The 8,724-nt window shown below is 39.9% G+C and overlaps 1 pseudogene across 1 annotated transcript; it reads right to left on the bottom strand.

The window, feature by feature from the left end:
* Nucleotides 1-143: 143 nt before the first annotated feature.
* On the bottom strand, nucleotides 144-1,610 carry LOC308564642 (large ribosomal subunit protein uL4 pseudogene; annotated as a pseudogene). Its single transcript has 2 exons — nucleotides 1,082-1,610; nucleotides 144-901 (listed from the first exon to the last, which is right to left on the bottom strand). The product of its transcript is annotated as a large ribosomal subunit protein uL4 pseudogene (transcript).
* Between the last annotated feature and the right edge of the window lie 7,114 nt (nucleotides 1,611-8,724).

Here is an 8,724-nt window from a genome sequence, read left to right as displayed (position 1 = left end):
TGTAAGTTAATATAAATATGGTTCACAATCTCTGAACAAAAGCTGCATGACTGACCCTAACCTTGCTTCTTTAGGAAATGTGGAAGGGAAAATGAAGATGAACAGTCTGGGGCCATGCTCTTTTGCATATAATATCTTACTCTTCACAATAGCCACACAGGGAAGCTTTTATGCTGCAGGCTTCTTTCTTCTCTGGTGGGTTTCTTTGCTGCAGGCTTATTCTCGGCTGCTGGTTTCTTGGTAGCTGCAGCCTTTTTCCCACCAAAGGCTCCTTTCTGCTATGCGAAGCCTACAGCCTTGTTTCCTTTTGTCCCTACCACAGGCTTCTGGCCTGGAAACCCCTGTTCATCTGATTTGGCTTCTAGCACTGCTGCAGCTTTATTTGCCCGGAGCTTGTGGTTGTTTGCCTGGAGGAGAATGGTGTTCTGGTGCATGGTCTTTGCATAGGGGTTTAGCTTCAACATGATGCTCAGGTTTTTCAGTGGATTCTTCTTCAAGACTTGCGGTGAATCTAATTGTGTGGTTTTTGGAGGGCACTTTGGATCTCTGGCCTTTTCAAGATTCTGCTCAGGCCTGTATTGAGCATCTTGTGCATGGGAAGGTTGTAGTTACACTTGAGGGAGCAGCTTTATACCAAGTGCCATACAGATCATCTAACTTGCTGAAAGCACTTTCAATCTAAATGCAGAAATGGCCCACATACCCACCAGGAGCAAGTTTCAAAATGTTCAGTTTGTTTACATTAAGCAGAGTAATTCCAGCGATGTTTCTGAAGTCTTTGATGATACCATTATCCTTATTATAGAGGATGCAAGGTCCCCTGTGCTGGATACAACAACAGTTTCTCATTTTGCACTTGCCAGCTCTCATTTGCTGAGGGGCAGAAACCTTTTTGATATCACTCAGCCTTAAGTTTATTTTTTTAAGTTTTTATTTATTGATTTTAGAGAGAGAGACGTGGATTTGTTGTTTTATTTATTTATGCATTCATTGGTTGATACTTGCATGTGTCCTGACCAGGGATCAAACCCACAACCTTGCCACATCTGGGATGATGCTTTAGCCAACTGAGCTACCAGGCCAGGGCCAGGCCTTAAGTTTCTTAAGAAGCAAAATTGTGCCCTTGGTTTTTCTTGTAGCCTTCAACCTTAACTTCAACTAAAGGAACTTCAGAACTTACTCAATACGACGAGCTTTAGTCATGACCAGTGCTGGTAGGGCCAAGGCAGTCAGGGCAGAGCAGATGGCGTATTGCTTCTGTGTTGTGTTCACTCTGTGGTGCCAACAGCACCAGGTTTTGGTTGGTGCAACCATGTGGCCCCCACAACACGTACTTACAAAAGCACCCTGACCAGAACAATGAGTCCCACCACCTTGAACTCTGGGAACTTGAGCCACAGCTCTGTCAGCACCCAAGACTCAGCACTGGTTGATGACCTGCCAATTCACTGACAGCATAGGGCTGTCTGTTGTTTTTGCTCAACTTGGTGTGAACAAAGTTCACAATATCTGGTGGAATGGGAAGCTTGAACACAGCAGGAAAAGTAACATTTTTGCCAGATGATTTCCCCCTTTTGGAGTACACATATCAGTGGACAAGCACACACCATGGCATGGAGAGAAGGCCACTTCCTCTCAACCCAGTGGCTCCCAAAGGAAAAGCCAGGGAACCCTTTTTATCATTTTTATCTATGAGGAAATGGAGCCAGGACAGCTAATAACAGCAAGATCCAATCCAGAACCCTTTGACTTCAGTCTGTGTTCCTTCTATTCTACCATACCTCCTTTATATATTAGCAAAAGCAAAACCAATTCACTACTGTCAAGCATCTATTAACATCCATCTGCAGAAGGATGGATGTCCTCCAACTTGTCATGGAGGACATGACAAGTTACGCAGACATGATTCAGAAACTCCAAATTAGTGGATGGATGAACATACTAGGGAGAGTAACTGAGCATATATCGCCCAAATAAACTAGGATAAAGAACTAAATTATGTCCAAGCCAAATGAGTATAACGGGAGCAAGAGTGAATAAATGGATGCAGAATGACTTCCTTAAACAGGGCAAGGCTTAGATGATCACTTATGGAAGCCCAGTAAGTTAGTCCATCAATGATAAGCATTTATTGAGAACCTACTGCAGATGCCTGCGATGGCACCAGGGCGGGTCTTGCAGGGCTTGGGGAAGGTAGTGGTTGATTATCTCCCTGGAAGAGCTTTGTCCAGGGACAGGAAAGTGAGTTACACCAGAAGATAACAGTGTACACCTGGAAGCAAAGACATTCAGAGGCAACTGACATAACTAGTGAAGTCATAGCCTTAGGTCACATGTCAAGAGTAGGTTCTTTCAAGGACCAGGAGACTTAGTCACATCTTAGGAGGCAGGTAGCCAACGGCAGGACTCAATACATATTTTTATGCGAAATAAAATTGCCAGTCCTTTATTCAAAAATTATGGGGACCTATCAGGTGGCAGGGCTGAGATGATTTGTGCCATGAAAACTGGCAGTGACATAATTTTGGCAAGGGCCCCAGGCAGCTTAGGAAGTGCAGTACAGCTCCAGAAGCTTACTACATAACTGGAACTTGGGGGGAATCTCCCCACTGTGTATATTCAGATGTGAGTTTCAACTTCAGAAAGATGCCTCCCTCACAAAGGCTCTCTTCCAGTTTCATACTGAACAAGAAAATAGCACGTTCCTTGCACGTCTATGGTTTTGCTCCATGTGAACTTCCTGGTGCCAGATGAGGTGAGGCCTTAGGCCAAAGGCTTTCCCACATTCACTGCATTCCTAAGGTCTTAGTCCAGTGTGAAATCTCTGACTTAATGAGGCCTGAGCTTTGGCTGAAGGACTTGCCACATTCACTGCAGTCATAGGCTTTCTCTAATATGAACACTGTACAATAAGGCTGGAGCTTTGGCCAAAGAATTGCCCGTGTTTGCTGCACTGACAGGGTTTCCCCCAGTGTGAATTCTCTGATGCTGAATTACCTGGAGATGCGGGTGAAGAGTTTTTCACGTTCTTTCATTTACAAGGCCTCCTTTCGGGGACACTCCTGAGCCAGATGCACTCTGGTGCCTTGGCCCTGGGGGTGGGCTGGGGGTGGCGACTGCTGCCCAGGATTCCTGGTTTCTTCCTCCCTGGGCCAGGCGCACCCCCACCGGGAAGAGAGGGCTCTGCCCAGGGTCCCCCGAAGCAGGAACCGCCTGGAGGTGGCAGAACCCGCGCTCTCCTCCCTCCCAAGGCCCAGCGCCTGTGGGGGCCTCGCGTCCCTGGTCCTGGCCCCAGGAGCCTGTCCCGCCAGAGAACCTTTTTACTTTAATCCCTTGACGCTTTGCCAGACAGCTAGTCGCCTTTTCCCTCCCCTTTCAGCTTTGTTTCCTTTTCTTGTTCCTTCCTTTTCCCATTTCCTTTCTGCCTGAGTACGACTTGTTACAGATTATGAAATAAAGCTATATATGTCTCATAAAAGTAAAAGTGTCACTTTTTGCAAATGACATGGTTCTTTATATAGAAAATCCTAAAGACTCCACAAAAAAACTATTAGGAACAATAAATAAATACAGTAAAGTGTCAGGATACAAAAATCAATGTACAAAAATCCACTGCATTCCTATATACTAACAGTGATACTTCAGAAAAAGAAATGAAAAAGATTTAATTGCAGTTGCAATAAAAAATACCTAGGAATAAACTTAACAAAGGATGTGAAGGACCTACATACTGAAAGCTACAAAGCATTATAGATTGAAAAAGACAATGAAATGGAAAGGTATTTCATGTTTATGGATTAGAAGCATCAACATACTTAAAATGTCCATGTCACACAAAACAATATACAGATTTAATGCAATCCCTGTCAAAACCCTGATGTCATTTTTTAAAGAAAAAAAAAATCATCAGATTTGATGACCCTAAATAGCCAAAGTAATCCTGAGAAAAAAGAACAAAGCCAGAGTTATTACAGTACCTGACTTAAAATTATACTACAGAGCTACAATAATCAGAACAGCATGCTATTGGCAGGAAAACAGACACATAGACCAATGAAACATAATTGAGAGCCCAGAAATAAACCCACATGTATATGGGCAAGCAATTTTCAACAAAGGAGCCAAAAATATACATTGGAGAAAAGAAAGCCTCTTCAATAAATGGTGCTGGGAAAATCTGAAAGCCACACACAAAAGAATGAAACTAGACAGCTGTTTGTCTCCATGTACAAAAATTAATTCAAAATGGATCAAGACCTAAATATAGTGCTAGGTCTTTTTTTCTGTATAATCCTAACAGCGCAGGGTCTGGTGCATAGAAGCCATTCAAAACAGTTGGGAATGCATGAATGACAATACCTAGAATACAGAAAAGGTATCTCATTCCCGAGCCTTATTTTAAAACTTGAGGATACACCTCCCCAAAAAGATGAATTATAGAAAGAATACAAATTACTCTGTTACTAAAAGACAAAGAGTAAACCTACTATAAATCCACCTCTGGGGGAGTTTCATGGTCATGAAGAAGATGGAAAAGACCACTTGTATATTTATAAACAAATATTATCACAAGCTTTCTCATCTCCAGTTTGTTCTCCTAAAGGTCCATTTTTCTTTCCTAAAGAAAGTTATTTGTTCTTCCCACAGAAGCCTTTTCTCCACTCCTTCCTCTTCCCTGCTAAGCTAGGTGGATATGCCTCAAACTTCAAGCACTTAGCTCCTAGCTACTTTCATATGAATAAACCTTTTTTCTCCTATTAATCTGTCAGTTTAGTTCACAGGTCTCCAGGAACTATACCTAAGAGAGTAGAGCAAAAGTTATTTCCTCCCCACACAGTTCATATGCCATGTATCAATATGGACCATACACTTGTAGATTTTTATGACTAAGGTATCATATATCACAGTTTATGTCACATTTCCTCTTTTATGGGGCACATTGTTTCTAATTTTTTATTATTTTTAAATCTCACCTTCCTTCATGCCACTCTCCCTTACCTTCTGCCAGAAGATACGTACAAACATACAAATGCATGATTATATAAATATATAAACTTTGCTATATTTGTTGTCTAGATCTTCAAAAGAAAAACCAGGCAGCGTTGCCCGTCTGAGAGTCTCTCTTCTCTATGGAGCTAACTTAGGCACCAGTAATAAACTTTACTGTATCTAGATTTCTCAGACTCGAAATGTTAATAAATGGCCACACAAACCTGCCAGGCAATAAAGAGAGCTGAGGTTGGTCTGCCCAATAAAAATACTGGCTTTGATTTGAAGCTCTCCTGGAGCTTCTTGTGTCACCAGTTCAGTATATAACAAGTATGAAGGGTTAACAAGGAAAATTTGTCATAGTTACTAGTTTCCTGTTGCGGTGCTTGGCTTTTAAAATTCAGAAGCAGCCATTGAAGCAGATTGGGCATTTCAAAGTTCAGCCACAAGTGTGATTTTATTTGAAGTAATGTTTATAGACTCAGTTTATATTATCATTTGGTTTATAATGCTGACCATATAATTACTATGTGAACAGCACCATACTGTTGGACTACAAAAGTCTAGCATGTGGCTCTTAACTCTGAGAAATTTATAATATAATTGGCAAAATGAGAAACCCAAACTACGAGTGCTGAGGAGCTTATTCACAAAAATAATCACTGTGAATCTTGATAACAAAAGCATGGAGCAGGCCCTGGTTGGGTATCTCAGTTGGTTAGAGCATTGTCCTGATGTGCCAAGGTTTTGGATTCAATTCCTGGTCAGGGAACATACAAGAATCAACCAATGAATGCATAAATAAGGGGAACAACAAATCTCTCTCTCTTTCTCAATTTCAATAAAATTTTTTTTTTATAAAGACATGGAACATAGAATTTTTGACTCTTAGTAAACAATTAGTAAAACTTGGAGTTTCTTCTAAGCCTTAAAGAAATTTTGGAGCAATTTTTCCATAACCTGGAACATAGGAATAGATTATCACAAATTTGTATGAAGTCATTCTGGAGAATTCTGAAGACTCCATTATAAACCAAGACAGGCTGGAAAACAAATCAAGTTTTGGGGTACTAGAAAAGGCCCTTCCACAATTTTCAGATGGCTAAGCTAAGGAATGCTCTCTGTTACTGCCTCTCAAGGCACTGAGGAATGGTAAAAGCCAGGGGGAAACCGGGACTGCCAACGTTAGATTCAGTAACGGGGAAAATGAGATCAGAGAAGCACAGGTGGGCTATACGGATTGTAAAGGTCTTTGGCTTTTACTCTGAGAGAAATAGGAAAGTATATGAATGTAAGCTGGGAAGTCTTCAAACAATAGAGATGTATATTTTCAGCACAGCATTCCTACCTCTTAACCCTGTACTTTTGCTGCCACTGTGGGTCATGTCTTTCCAGCGGTTTTTCTGTGTCATTATGTGCATAGAATGGTACATATAAAAATACAGTTTTGTTGTATGACGGGTGTGTGTGTGTCTGTCTGTATGTGTGTGTTTCAACTTTTATATGCCCTGTTTTAACTAGAAATTGCTTTTTACAATTAATATTTCTTGGAGATCTTTCTTTGTCAAGATAGTACATCTATTTCGATTTCATTCTTTCTAATTGTTCCATAATATTCCATTGTATGCATATGCTATGTTTTATTTAACCTTATTGGTAAACATTTAAGTTCTAATTTATTTTCTCTTTTCCTTCCTACCTTTCTTCATTCCTTCTTCCCACCTCCTCTCCCTGTTCCTTTCTTCCTACCTTTCTTTTTCTCCCCAATATTAAATTACTATTGTCTTAATATTATATTTAATAACATAAAATTACATGTTACATGAAACATGAAGCATGGGAGAAAATTTGAAAAATTAAAGCTGTGTTACCTTCTGTTAGAAATGCAATACATCTTTCCTAAATTGGAATCACTTAGATTTGCCTCACTGGAAAAGAGCCCTAAGGTTACTTCTTAAGCAAGGACTTACCTAATGTTTATTGTTCTGGAATCAATGGAAATCATGAGAGCTTGAGCTTAGTTACTCTGAACTTGGCTAAGACTTCACTCGGTCACTTAGCCAACTTAGTCATAGGTCTACATCAGTAGGAAGTAAGGATCCTATATCCACAACCTGTGTCTTCCATGCTGGGCTCTCTCTTCTCCCCCTACCTACAGCCTGAACCAACATGGCATTCAGCTGGCACTGTCGTTAGGCCATGCAAGTGAGTCTTGTCAACCCAACCTTGATGTCAGCCCTCAGCGGAGTGTAACTGATCCTTAGAATCATGGTCATTTATTTTTATTGTACATTTAATTATCCTTAAACTTATATTTACCAGGTTAGCTTTATTTGGTTTAGAATAAACCTTGGAATAAAAGTTCTGCCATCTCTATGTATATGTCTGCATTTCTTTTAAACTTGCCATTGGCTAGGGCGTTTGTAATTCGTACCGGTCTGGGTTTTCCCTCCCAGCCTTGCTTACATGCCGACAACTGCACTAGTAGCGTAATGTACACATGCCGGAGTCAATTAAGTAGCAGGGAGATACAGGTGCCTCTGCTCTGCCCATGCTCACATCACAGCATGGTCAACTGTGCAATAACTGGGAAAATTACCACAAAGGATCACAGTAGGATCACAGAAATAATTTTGTACTTGTTCATGTTTATGATAAAGAGTGAAATGAGATTAAAGTCCTTACTGGTACCTGTAGGTGTCAATAAATGCTAGTTCCTCTCCTCCATTTAAAAGGAAAGAATTACCAGTATGAATTTAACCCATTTATAAGGCAGAACACATTTACAAATTTATATACAGGGTGCAGCAAAAGTAGGTTTACAATTGTTCCTATGGAAAATAATACAATAATTAATAAATAATAATACAAGAACAAACTCTGTGTCTCATGTACTCACAACTGTAAACCTACTTTTCCTCCACCCTGTATGTTCACAGAGATGGTAGCAGCTTTATTCTGGTTTGTGCTGCATCTTGTTTCTAGCTGGAATAAAGAATAATCTCATGCATATTTCAAAGATTTGTTGTGTTCTGTGATTAAAATGTCTATTTATTTAAAAGAGTTATTTATGTTATTTTTGTTAAGTATTTTCTCTTCTGGTGTTCTGGGAGAAGGGATCCCACAAATTAAAAAGTGACCCTCGTATTTAAAAAACAGCACAACAAATACCATGAAAGAGTTATTTCTGAATGATTACAGGGTTTCTGTTTGGAGTGATGAAAAAGTTTTGGACATAGATAGTGATGATGATGGTTATATAACACTGTCAATGTAATTAATGCCACTGAACCAAACACTTAAAAATGGTTAAAATGGCCAATTTGGTGTTTTAGTGTACTACAATAAAAAAAAATAAGTAAAATAACTAGACGGAATTTCTTAGCAATGTCAAGATTTTTTAAACTTTCATTTCATTTCAATAAATACTTATTGAATGCTTATTGGTGCTTAGGTGTGCACAATAGAGGGATGATGCAGGACAGCGACTTAAATATAAAGAGAACTTACAGCATGGCCTGTTCAGTAGTCAGTACTTCACAGGTCTCCTATTACCAGGTCAACTTTGTAAGGAAGGCACTACTATCACCATTTTATATTTATTTTATAGTTGCGAAGGCTTGGATGAAAAAGACTTGCCAAGGCCAGTAAAGAGTGGGAGCAGAAACTCCTAGTAAATGCCATTATTTCACTTGACATCTCATGCTTTCAGAATATGAAATGCCTATTTCGTTC

This window comes from Miniopterus schreibersii, assembly GCF_964146895.1.
Source record: "Miniopterus schreibersii genome assembly, chromosome: 1".
NCBI classification, from domain to species: Eukaryota; Metazoa; Chordata; class Mammalia; order Chiroptera; family Miniopteridae; genus Miniopterus; species Miniopterus schreibersii.
Note: the sequence above shows the minus strand (reverse complement) of the source record. Positions and strands in the feature narration are given on the sequence as shown.